Source organism: Chrysemys picta, chromosome 1, assembly GCF_011386835.1.
Source record: "Chrysemys picta bellii isolate R12L10 chromosome 1, ASM1138683v2, whole genome shotgun sequence".
Taxonomy (NCBI): domain Eukaryota; kingdom Metazoa; phylum Chordata; order Testudines; family Emydidae; genus Chrysemys; species Chrysemys picta.
In genome coordinates this window covers 25,273,733-25,286,388 of record NC_088791.1, presented here as the reverse complement: position 1 = coordinate 25,286,388, position 12,656 = coordinate 25,273,733, and the positions used below count along the sequence as shown (strand labels likewise).

Sequence of the window (12,656 nt, the reverse complement as noted above, 5' to 3'; positions counted from 1 at the left end):
GGGTGCACACGCTCTACTTTAGGTGTTTATCTGTGCACAGCACATCTCGAACTACACTATTGCAGGTGAATAATCGTTTTATAAAGCTTTAATGTTTTTAATCTCAATGTCTAGTGTCATTAAACAGTTGTCTGACCTCTTCATAATTTCCTGCAATTGTAAAACTTTAAAAAATCAGAGAAAAATACGTTGTCAAAATTATAGAAAACAAAAATCATTGTACCAAACCTAGTTTTAAGCACCAACATGTTTTTAGCACCATCCTCTATTCTTCTGTAAGCTTCTGAAATTTACAAGAAGATGGATTCTTGTGAATTTCAATATTCTCTCTCACATGGGAACACCAGAGATGAGCACAAGTACTTGAATTTCTATGGGGAAGCTCAGTGCACATGTGTATGGTGTACCGATTCACTCCTGAGATTGATAACATAGCTGATAATTTCATTTTAGCCTTGCAGCCATTCTTTAAAAGAAAATAAAGTCCTTTGAGATTCTTTTATCATTCACCAAGACCTCATCTTATTGTGAACATCTGCCCCATAGAGGGCAGCTGAACATAACTTCAAAGGAAGCATTAAGAGGAGATCGTTTAAGTTTAACACAGGGTATTTTCTCTCATAGGTACACTGTGGTGCTTCAGTGTTCTTCTAGTCTGTAATGGTCCAGAACAGAGGTGAAAGTAAGCCGGTCCGGTCTGGCACACCGTACTGGCTCTTGCCAGTAAGGTATGCTAGACAGGACCGGCTTCCCCAGGCTGGCGATTTAAAGGGCCTGGGGCTCCCAGCAGCGGCGGGAGCCCCGGGCCCTTTAAATTGACATCAGAGCCCCAGGGTGGTGGAGGTGGCTCAGGCGGTGATTTAAAGGGCCCTTTAAATCACCGCCAGAGCCCCCGGCTGCCACCGCTACCCCAGGGGCTCCGGCAGCGGGGCTTGGGCAGTGATTTAAAGGGCCCATGGCTCCCCTGCAGTAGCAGCAGCTGGAGCCCCGGGCCCTTTAAATTGCCCCTTGGCCCAGGGGCTCCCAGCCGCCTCTGCAGCTGGTAGCTCCCGGGATGATTTAAAGGGCCTTGGGGCTCCCAGCCGCTGCTACCACTGCCGGATCCCCGGGCCCTTTAAATCTTGACTTAAAGGGCCCGGGGATTTAAAGTCCCAGCCTTCTGGTTGAGGCCCCGCCCTCTGCTCAGGACTCCGGTGTACCGGTAAGTCCTTCAAGTTACTTTCACCCCTGGTACAGAGTAAAGCATATGGGTAGAGAACAGAGATGACTTTGACAGTATATATCTTTGAATTAAAATGTTTTCTTACTATCTAGCCTAAATCTCCCTTCCTGTAAACTAAGCTGATTACTTCTTTTTCAACCCTCCGTCGACATTGAGAACAATTGATTGTTGTCCTCTCTCATAGCAGCCCTTAACAAATTTGAAGACTTATCAGATTCCTCCTCAGTCTGTTTCTCAAGACTAAACATGCCCAGTTTTTTTAACCTTTCCTCACAGGTCAGGTTTTTCTAACGCTGCCCCAAGCTTTTTCAGCAGTCCTACTGCCTAGCCAGTTATTTCCCATTTTGTGTGTTCCACGGTCTAATTACCCATTGTGTGAAAGGATTTCCTTTTAATCAGTTTTGAATTTGCTAGAGTTTGAATTTCACTCACTGACCACTCATTCTGGTTTATTTTCTCTATGCCATTCAATATTTTATATACTTTTATTATGATCCTTTGTTTTGTTGTCTTTCTAAGGTAAACAGACCCATTTTTTTCAGTCTCATGAAGAGTTTCCCATGCCCTATATCATCCTCAGAGACCTTCTCGGAATGCATGTTAATTCTGCAATATCCTTTTTGAGGTGATGTGACCAGTAATGCACACAGTATTCAAGAACAGGATGCATCATTGATTAATATAATGGCATTATAATATTTTTACGATTTATTCTCTGTCCCATTCCTTATACATCCAGATGTCTTGTTTTGCTTTTTTGACCACATCCGCACATTGAGCGGAAGCCTTCACTGAGTTGTGTATGAAGAAGCCAGAGTTCCTTTCCTAGGCTGATAGCAATTAACTAAGAACCTTGTAAGGTGTATGTGTAGTTTTTCCCTCTCACGTGCATTACTTTGTATTTATCAGCATTGAACTCTATTGGCCTTCATATTGGCCATTCATTTAGTTTGGTTAGTTCTCTGAAGTTGATCCCCAATTCTTTCTAGTCTTGACTAATTAACATACATAACATGCACATGCATCCGATGAAGTGGGCATTCACCCACGAAAGCTTATGCTCCAATACATCTGTTAGTCTTAAAGGTGCCACAGGAATCTCTGTTGCTTTTTACAGATCCAGACTAACACGGCTACCCCTCTGATACTATACATAACTTTGTCATCTATATGTTTTGGTACTTGCTCCCTTTTCCAGATCATTAATAAATATAGTAAACACTGGATCTAGTACAGAATCTTGAGGCACCCTGCTGTTAACCTTTTGTTATGATGAATATCAATCATATATAATCCTACCTCTTGTTTTTAGTTTCTGACCCATGGCAATACTCTGCCTCTCACTCATACCAACTTATTTTCTTTAGTAGTCTCTTGAGAGGAACCTAATCCAAAACCTTTTGAAAGTGTAAATAAGTTTTATCAGCCATTACTCCTCTATCAATTACTTCACTGAAGTGTTCAAAGAATACTAATAGATTAGTGAGATACAGGTTTCCTGTGGAGAAACTGCTGGTTCGACCCTATCATATGCTGATCTTTTAGATATTTTACTGTTCTGTTTTTTAACTATCATTTAAACCAGTTGTCCAATACAGATGTAAGGCTTGTTGCTCTGTAATTCCTCAGATCACCCCAAGAACTTTTTTAAAATATAGGCACAGTATTGAGAGATTGCATGTTTTTGTTAGCAGCTCAGTCACTTCATACCTAAGTTCCTTCACAAGCTCAGTTGATTGTAGTTTATAGAATGTGTTGAAAACTTTAATCTGGGAGTGGTTTTCTACTTCCTGCATGCACTCATTAACATACCACAGCTTTGTCATGCCAATTTCTTGCTACAGATCCACACTTAAAAATTCGTGGTATTATGACTCTGTAGACAGGTGGCCAAGAAGATCATCACTCTGGGTTGGGGAAAGGGGAACAATACAGCATACTTCAAGACAACCACTGTTTCTGACCATTTATTAGGCATACAGCTACCTGACTTGTATGCACAGTTTTGATCATTTTATCAGTTGTGGGGAAATACTCAACTATTACATCTGGAAAGGCATATATTAAAAGTATGTTAATGTAGTTGCCCTGCAGTAGATGTGTTCTTAATATTTTAGGGATATTTTTTTTTAAAAAATCACACTGATAGAATGTATTTTGGGAAAATAATAAGTGTAGACTTATTTTTTTCATAGTTTTTATCTGAGCTAACTTTCTATTCTGGAGTATTAGAGTATCAGTAGCAAACATAGAGGGCTAAACTTTGGTGAGAAGGCAGAATTGGAGATCAGCTATATGTGGTGTATGTTTAAAATGGAATATGATATTAATGATGGCTTGGTTTATTGTAGACTACCTAGCAATGGGAACCAGTATAGTTGGACTAACAGGATTTAATACAAAGAGTAAAAAGCACAGTTAAATGGAAATAGAAAACAAGTCTGTAAATCTTTGCTTTAAGAAATTGATCTTGCGCCACTGAGTTCAGTGGGAATATTGCCATTGTTTGTAATGGGAGTGAGATCACGCCTTAAGAGCATGCGGCTAAATAATATATGTTGTAGCATGTCAAAGACATAAAGACTCTATAGAGATGTAGAAAACTCTCAACTTTGAAGTGCAGAATTGGCTGAGAAGATGACAAACTGCTACCCTAAATTAGGAGAGTAATAATGCAGTTTATTTGCATGGTGTTTCACTGGGGCAATGCATGCAATACCGCCACATTATAAAATATTTTGGAATGTTCAGTGATTTAGTTGATTGGATTAGCTAAATTTCCTAATACATTTTAAGTCATTTATAATGTATAGTGATAGCTTTGAAGGTATAAAAATTTGTGGTTAAGGTTACAAACAACCTTTGATTAAACCTCTCTGTCTTCACTCTCATAACCTTTTAAAGAAAGTCATTCGTTTACATTAATATTCCTATTTAATCTCAACCCAGAGAGAATGTTTTTGTGACCTCTTGCCGAAGTCTCTAATGACCTCTTTTTAGCCAGCTCTCAGAACCAGTACTGTCCTCATCCTCCTATAACTGTCAGCTGCCTTTGACACAAGTCAACCATACTTTCCTTTTTAAACTCTTGGCCTCCATTAGATTTTGTGACTGTCCTTTCCTGGTTCTCTTCCTGTTTTTCTAATTGCTCTTTCAGTTGCCCTTTAGAGGATCCTCCTCATACTCTTCTCTCCCCCCCCCCCCCCTTCAGCTTTCTGTGGGGGTTTCCCAGGGCTCTGTCCCTGGTCCTTCTCTTCTCCCTCTACCCCTGATCTCTGGATAATCTCACCTGCAAACACAAATTCAACCACCGTCTGTATGTGGATGATTCACAGATCTGCCTTTACTCCATATCTGTCTACTTCTGTCCAAATTACAATCTCGGTCTGTGTCTGACATCCCCGCATGGATGTCTTGCCATCAGCTCCAGCTCAACATGGCTAAAACAGAGCTCTTAATGTTACCCCCAACCCTCCCCGTTACCTCCTTTCTTGATCATTGTGAACAACAACACCATTCTGTTTGTCACTCAGGCCTGTAACCTGGGTGTCATCTTTGACTGACTGGATGTGAAGAACTAGAGACGTCCATGTCTAAGTCTTACAGATTCTTTCTGTGTAACATCTCTAAGATGCAGCCCTTCCTGTCCATCCACACAGCTAAAACTCTCATCCAGGCTGTCATCTCACATCTTTTTGAAACCTGTAGGGCAATAATATGCCACTCAGTCCACACCTTAACAAGACCCTGTGCTCTGGTAGATGCTTCCATATTGTAGGGATGTCTTGCAGTCATTGTTTAAGTACAGTGACTCCTATCCACCTCCAAACAGGTAACTTTGCTTGTTAGTCACCAAGAGAGGAATCTCTGTAGACAACTCACTTGAAGAGAGAACTAATTTCCTATCTTACATTAACTGTGGTTCTGTGAGAGATTGTCCATGTAAGAATCCTATGCTGAGATTCTGTACTAGCCCACTTCACCCTTTGTCCGTGGGTGGGTGAGTTGCAAGGACATCTAGGGCACAGGTGTAGCTCCAATGGACCCTGCTAGCTCAAATAATCTGATATTAAACACATGGGGTTGGGGCAGCCCACATGGAGCTGAACGGTCCATGCTGTGAGTTCACCATCTGTCTTTAAATGATTAAACAGTAAAGCTCAATTTGCCTGTCTGCATCTTTAAACTAGCAAACAAACATAAAAGGTAACTGTTTGGTTGCAGCATTTTAAACAAAGGCCCTGACATGGGCTTGGAGTTCTGGGTTAGGGCTGAGGAGCTCCTTTCCTATCCTAGCCTCATCCAGCACTCCCTCTGTGAGGAAGCAGGCAAGCCTTAACTGTCTGTCTGGCTCCTATTTGGTCCATGTCTCCTCTTGGCCCTTCTAGGCCCATGGAGGACTGAGTCTTGGTGGTAGCCCAGTTTCAGTGGGTTTCCTTGAGCCGGCAGAGAGTCACGGTGCTGATTTCCCCAGCAAGGGTGGAGAAGGCCTGGTAAACCCCATCACAGGGGGGGGTCCATAAGTACCCGTGTTGGAATCTATGTGGACAACACATCTCAATGAACCACAGTTGCAATAGATCTGAGAGAGAACAGCTACTTTCCTTACAGTAACTATCACAGCGGGTTTGACTGCCCCACAATTCCAGGCCTATTGATCCAGAGAGGTCAGATTTGCCAATCCTCACCCAGAGGACTCTGACATATTTGAAAAAGGTACAGGAGATTCTGTTAAATTCCAGGAAGCAGTCAACTCGGGTGTTATGAGCATAAGTGGAAAAGGTTCTCTTTGTGAGCAATCAAAAATAACCCCACTCCTATTCAGTCCACAGGAGAGTACTTCATTTGAAATCCTTGGAACTCTCTGTATCGTTAGTGAAAGTATATATCTCAGCTCATCATAGTTCAATCAAAGATTGTATTTAGCAAGTATATAATCAAAAGACTCTTAAGAGTTAATGGACATATACTCCCTGGCTGGAGAGCCCACAATTATGTAGGGCCTTACTCTAGTACTTAGCTTATGAAATCTTCCGTTTGAACCCATAAAAAAAGTTTCCTGTTTGATCTTTTTATTAAGATAGCTTTTATTGTAGCTATTGCATCTGCTAGAACAGTGGCTCTCAACCTTTCCAGACAACTGTATCCCTTTCAGGAGCCTGATTTGTCTTGCGTTCCCCCAAGTTTCACCTCAACTTACAAAATCAGACATAATAATACAAAAGTGTCACAGGACACTATTACTGAAAATTTGCTTACTTTCTCATTTTTTACCATATAATTATAAAATAAATTGATTGGAATATAAATATTGTACTTGCATTTCAGTATATATTATATAGAGCAGTATAAACAAGTCATTGTCCATATGAAATTTTAGTTTGTGCTGACTTTGCTAGTGCTTTTTATGTAGCCTGTTGTAAAACTAGGCAAATGTCTAGATAAGTTGATGTACCTCCTGCAAGACCTCTGTGTACCCCTAGGGGTAAGTGTATCCCCTGGTTGAGAACCACTGTGCTAGAAGAGTGAGCAAGCTACAGAGGCTCTCTTTCCTGTCTACCTCTCTTCACAGTTTTTCACAAAGATAAGATTCCTTATAGTGAGAGGCTTATAGCCAAATCTGTTTATCTTAACAAAAAAGACTGAGAGGTGACTTGATTAGTTTATAAATTTGTTAATTGGGAGAAAATACCAGCTCCTAAGGGCTCTTTAAAGGCATAACAAGAAACAATGGCTGGAAGCTGAAGTCATCCAAATTCAAATTGGAAGTTGAGGCTAAAAATTTTAACAGTGAGGATTAATCATTGAAACTACCAAGGGAAGTGGTGAATTCTCCTTTTGATGTCTTCATATAAATTTTGGATACCTTTCTGGAGTATATGCCTTAAACAAACACACTTGATTGGGCTCAATGCAGTGGTAACTATGAAAAAGCTAGTGATATACAGGCGGTCAGACTACATGATCTCATGGTCCATTCTGGCCTTAAACTCCATGAATCTGTAAAGTGGACCTTCATCCACACCTGAAATTTCTCTCAAAAGTGGTAGTAAAATTCAATCTTAACCAATCCATAATTTTGTCAGTATTTAGCCCTCACTTTACTTGGGGGGAACCTAAGTCTAGGATGCTAAGAGAGCATTAGCCTTCTCTCTGAATAGTTCTAAGGACATCACCCAGACTCTCTTTTTGGAGAAAAGAATGAAGGTCAGCCAGTCTCATCCCAGTACCTTTCAAGGCAGGTTAGTCTCTGCATTGAAGAGTTTTTATAAGCACATTTCTCTAGCCCTTCCTTAAGGGCTTAGAGAGCACTCAACTAGAGCAAAGTCTGCTTCCATGACCTGCCTTAAACATGTTTCCATATTAGAAATCTGTAGAGCTGCCACTTGGAACTCAGAGACAAGGTGGATGAGGTAATATCTTTTATTGGACCAATCTGGAGTTCAGTTCATATTTTCACAAACCGTTCTTTATATCTGGCAACTAAATCAGATGCACAATTGGGTAAAGCAGTTTTAAAATCTCTATTTAATTAGATTTCCTCATCCCACATCCAGAGGGAGAAGTACCCCTTGCCAAACTATCAGGAGTGTACAGAGATCATTCAAAGAAATGAAGGTTACTCATCTGTAAACTGGAATTCTTTGAGAGAACCTCATGTTCCCCACTCACCTTTCCCACTTTCTAATTTCAATCTTGTACTGGAAGAGGTGGTTGGAAGGAACTGAGGCAATTGGCATGTCATGTCCTCCTTTTTATAATCCCTCCCTCTGAACTTTCAGAACAGTGAGGGAAGGTATGGGGGTGCAAGAACGCTCCAATGTGCACAGCTTTCAGGTTCCACTGGGCCAAGTTTCATTGTTGGCATATCTCAGAAGCGTAAATATGCATTGATCATGAACGCTTCTTACAGGTGAGTAAACTTCTTTGTGTTCTTGTATGCTTCCATTTTTGGCTCTCTTTTTTGCATTTCATAGGTTTAGTTTCATCCAGAAATATCAGCTTAATATCAGAGCAGTTGAAAACTTATGAATTTCACTTATTGGTGGGAGAAATGCTTTGTGCAATGTAGTAGTTTTTATGCATTTTGCAATTAAGTCTATTGTGGTATCACTTTTGAAACTCTGAAAATAGGTTTCAGTGGTAACATGATATCACTGTGATCAAACTTTCCAGGATGGGTCACAGCTGTAAAGTTTTATGTACATGTTTTGGGATGATGTGTAAGAAAGAATGGTTTTCCTCAGGTCACAAAATGGCACTAACCTGTGGCATGGACTAACTTCTAGGAAGATGAGCTGTTTTTGGCTGAAGCGATTGGGCTTTCTGACTGGAAAGCCCAGCTTTCAGGGTCAGCCATTTAAAATAGGGCAAAGTGGGGAAACTTCCTATATTCCCCTTGCAAGGCTGGCTCATTGCTCCCTCCTCCTTCTTCCCCCCCATAAGGCTTAGTTGATATTTATTTTGTTTGAAATTAAATTTAAACACTTTAGATTATGTACTTTACATGACAAGGTTTTGCTCTCGACAGTACAAATACATTTATAGCATGGTTTCAAGATGTGGCTCTAGTATGTAGCCTTGATGGAATGTAATTTGTCCACTGTTTCATAAAGCGTTGTCCTTGCAGGCGCCTACTTTTGAAGTGTGTTGTGCTCCTTTGCTTCTGTAAGCTCAGAATTACCTAGAAACCTATGTTCTTTCAAATCATGTGTACTTTCCCACATGCTCCAAATGTTTGGGACAGGTTTTGAAAGAGGTGTTGCTAACAGGTCTAGCCTTTTAGTTTCTGAAGCCTTTAAGGGAAGAATTAAATGTGCACTATTTCTTGTTTCCTCTGGATAGGTTAACTTTTTTACACTGAGCAATAAACTAGCTCTTTTTTAAAAGTTTGTTGGATTTAGCCAATTTTATACCACTGAAGATTATCCAGCTCTGCTGGGCATTTGGTTCTGTGCTGTAGCAAGATCACTGGGCCATCTGCTTGCTTTTGTTGGCTTGGTGTATGGTCTGTTCTAGAGTCCCTATGTTCTTGCTTAGTGAATTCCTGTAGGTACTGGCATCAACTTTTTCTTGGATCCACCCAGATCAGTTCTTCTGGTTCTGGAAGTTCCATGTTGGCATTTGGTGGGCAATTTAGTTCTTTTTTCATATAGGAACCTGCCGGTTAGACTTGATGCATAGACATGACTGAGCCTAAGAGAAAATAGAGGTGACCATAGGACCATCAGCTCATTTAAGAGCTATGCTTTGTAGTGCTAAGATTACCAGAATGAGTAGTGTTGAAGTTGTCTTGGGGAATAATACTCCCTGAAAATGTACTCTAATATGGACAAGTTTTATCCAGTTGAGGCCATTATAAAAGAAGAGTGATGCAAGTGTATCTTTTGGAATTAAACAAGCTTTCCTTTATTGATCTTAAAGCATTTAAAAATCTAATGGTGTGGTTTTTTGTTTTTTACAATTCAGGGTCCTCCACAGGTTAGAGCCTCTCTTCAGAAGAAGCCCAATCTGAGGAAATCTCAGAAGTTAGAAGTCTGGACTAAGCAGATGCTGATGGTTATATGACTGGTACATGCTCCTGTACTGCATTCTGTTAGCAATAACTTGTGGTTTTCCTTGTTTGTAGCACACTTCTGCGTCTTCATGTGAGAGAGTTGTCTTTTTGGTTCTGAGCCTTCAGAATCTGTTTTGGATATGTTAGCATGAGTTAAGTCTTATCCTGGAGGGTTCTTAGATTTGGAAGATGTTTTCAATATCTGTTTAGAAGGAAATGAGTTCACTTCATTCTGAGGTGTTTCAGAGCTTTCCCCTTGCACTTTTACAGTGTCCTAGGGTTAATAGGTGCTGGCTTTTTACTCCTGTGAACAGTGTGCTTCATGATTTGTGTGGCTATTTATGGGCTGCAGCTGCCATATCTTCTACATTATTAATACATTGTAGGAAATATTGAGCCATTTGTCATAGGCTTGAGATCTGGAAGTGTATACTGTGCAGGTGAACTTGAACAAATTACTTAATATCTTCAGGTCCTGCCAGAAGAGCTTTTCAAACCAGCTCAGCATTTGTATCTCAACCTAGCCTCAATCTTTGTATCTTGCCTTGTGGATAAAACAACTGATCAATGGTACCAAGTGCTAGAGAGGGGTTTGAATATTTTCAGCCACCTTGTATCCTGTAGCTGTTAAGGGTGTAACTATTATAGGGAAAAAATGCACATATCTGTAGAAAGAATGGCAAATCTGCTTGTTTAGTGCCTCAGGAGGGGTCAAAAGATTGACTCTTGACCTTCCATGTGACCCCACTGTCTTTTCTAAGCTTGGCTTGTCTCATATCATTATAAAACTGTTTACATAGGTTGAAAAAAAATCACCTCTCCGCACAAAAGGCTAGAATAACATGTTTGTGGATGATGGAATTCATCTTTAAACCTGGGAGCAGATTGTGAAGTTACAGTGTAGCACCAAAGCAACTGCTATTCCAACACTTTGCAACTTTTTTGTACCTAGTGTATGGGGTACCTGCCCACTAGATTCATCTAAGTACAGTTCCAATTATCTTAACTGGCCAGACTCCAGTGGCCAGCTAAACATCAGCCTACCTGGGCCTGTGCGGAGGCCCCAAAGTGTGGCTTCTCTGTCTGCCATAAAAGCCTAGAGGCCCTAGACAGAGGAAATAGATGTCTTAGAAATATCGCAAGCTTGTCTGGAAGAGTCTCAAACAGCTAAAAATAACTACATTGAAATAGTTCAGTGTTTCATTTTAAGAATGCAGCTATCCCAAATTTCTTGATTTCTAAACCTTTACTATTTAACATTTATGAAGTGCCCTTGTAACAATTTGTCTTAATCATTCCTTTGATTTGCATAGTTAATTAAATAACTTGGATATTATCTCAAAACACTTTGTAAAAACAGAATCCCTTAATTCTCAGTTCATCTGTCCTTTGTTACACTATATTTTATGGACACTGAATAGGTAAGAGGACATGTAATTATATTGTTCTTTCAATTATATATACAAAAATCCAGATGACACTGTTTTTGTAGGAGTATAGATGCATTACATAACTTATGCAAATTCCACCAACCTTTGAATGACTCTTGAGGCAGTGCTTGGACTTTTGGGACACTCTATACAATATAATAGGAAAAAAAAAACTATTGTCTAAAAATAAGGTTCTTTATTTCAGTAAAATCTTCTTTATGTTGAATTTTAATTTTTTAAATTAGATTTACAATGTAATTAATTAGTTAAGTGGAGCAAAGAACTATTTTAGCTTGGTTTTTCAGGGGAAACCTCTTAAGCACTCTAGAATTCCTGAGATCAAAATTTAATATTTAATAAATTTCAGTTTTAATGTTAAAATTATCTAAACATTCGCAAAAGGGCATCCTTTAAAAAATGGAAGTTAAATCCTAGTAAGGAAAATAGAAAGGAGCATAAACTGGCAAATGAAGTGTAAAAATATAATTAGGAAGGCCAAAAATAATTTGAAGAACAGCTAGCCAGAGACTCAAAAAGTAATAACAATTTTTTTAAAGTACATCAGAAACCAGAAGCCTGCTAAAAAACCAATGGGGCCACTGGACGATCAAGATGCTAAAGGAGCACTCAAGGATGATTAGGCCATTGCAGAGAAACTAAATGAATTCTTCTCATTGTTCTTCACAGCTCAGGATGTGAGGGAGATTCCCAAACCTGAGCCATTCTTTTTAGGTGACAAATCTGAGGAACTGTCCCAGATTGAGGTGTCATTAGAGGAGGTTTTGGAACAAATTGATAAACTAAACAGTAATAGGTCACCAAGGCCAGATGGTATTCACCTAAGAGTTCTGAAGGAACTCAAATGTGAAATTACAGAAATACTAACTGTAGTCTGTAACCTATCATTTAAATCAGCTTCTGTACCAAATGATTGGAGGATAGCTAACGTGATGCCAATTTTTAAAAAGGGCTCCAGAGGTGATCCCAGCTATTACAGGCCCATTAGCCTGACTTCAGTACCGGGCAAACTGGTTGAAACTATAGTAAAGAACAAAATTGTCAGACACATAGATGAACATAATTTGTTGGGGGATAGTCAGCATGGTTTTTGTAAAGGGAAATCATGCCTCACCAATCAACTAGAATTCTTTGAGGGGGTCAACAAGCTTGTGGACAAGGGGGATCCAGTGGATATAGTGTACTTGGACTTTCAGAAAGCTTTTGACAAGGTCCCTCACCACAGGCTCTTAAGCATAGTAAGCTGTCACGGGATAAGAGGGAAGGTCCTCTCATGGATTGGCAACTTGTTAAAAGATAGGAAACAAAGGGTAGGAATAAATGTTCAGTTTCAGAATGGAGAGAGGTAAATAATGGTGTCCCCCAGGGGTCTGTACTGCGGCCACTTCTATTCAACATATTCATAAATGATCAGGAAAAGTGGTGAACA

The 12,656-nt window shown here is 39.8% G+C and overlaps 1 protein-coding gene across 13 annotated transcripts in view; it reads left to right on the top strand.

Annotated features, from left to right (window-relative positions):
• The window catches only part of PHTF2 (putative homeodomain transcription factor 2), a 150,533-nt gene that overhangs the window by 13,397 nt on the left and 124,480 nt on the right, over positions 1-12,656 (top strand). For 2 of the 13 annotated variants that reach the window (XM_042859385.2, XM_065556059.1), the window contains exon 2: positions 9,692-9,793. The exons of the other annotated variants lie outside the window; for them this stretch is intronic. The gene's annotated coding sequence lies outside the window, so the exon portion shown is untranslated. The remainder of the gene's footprint in view (positions 1-9,691; positions 9,794-12,656) is intronic. 13 annotated transcript variants of the gene reach the window in all.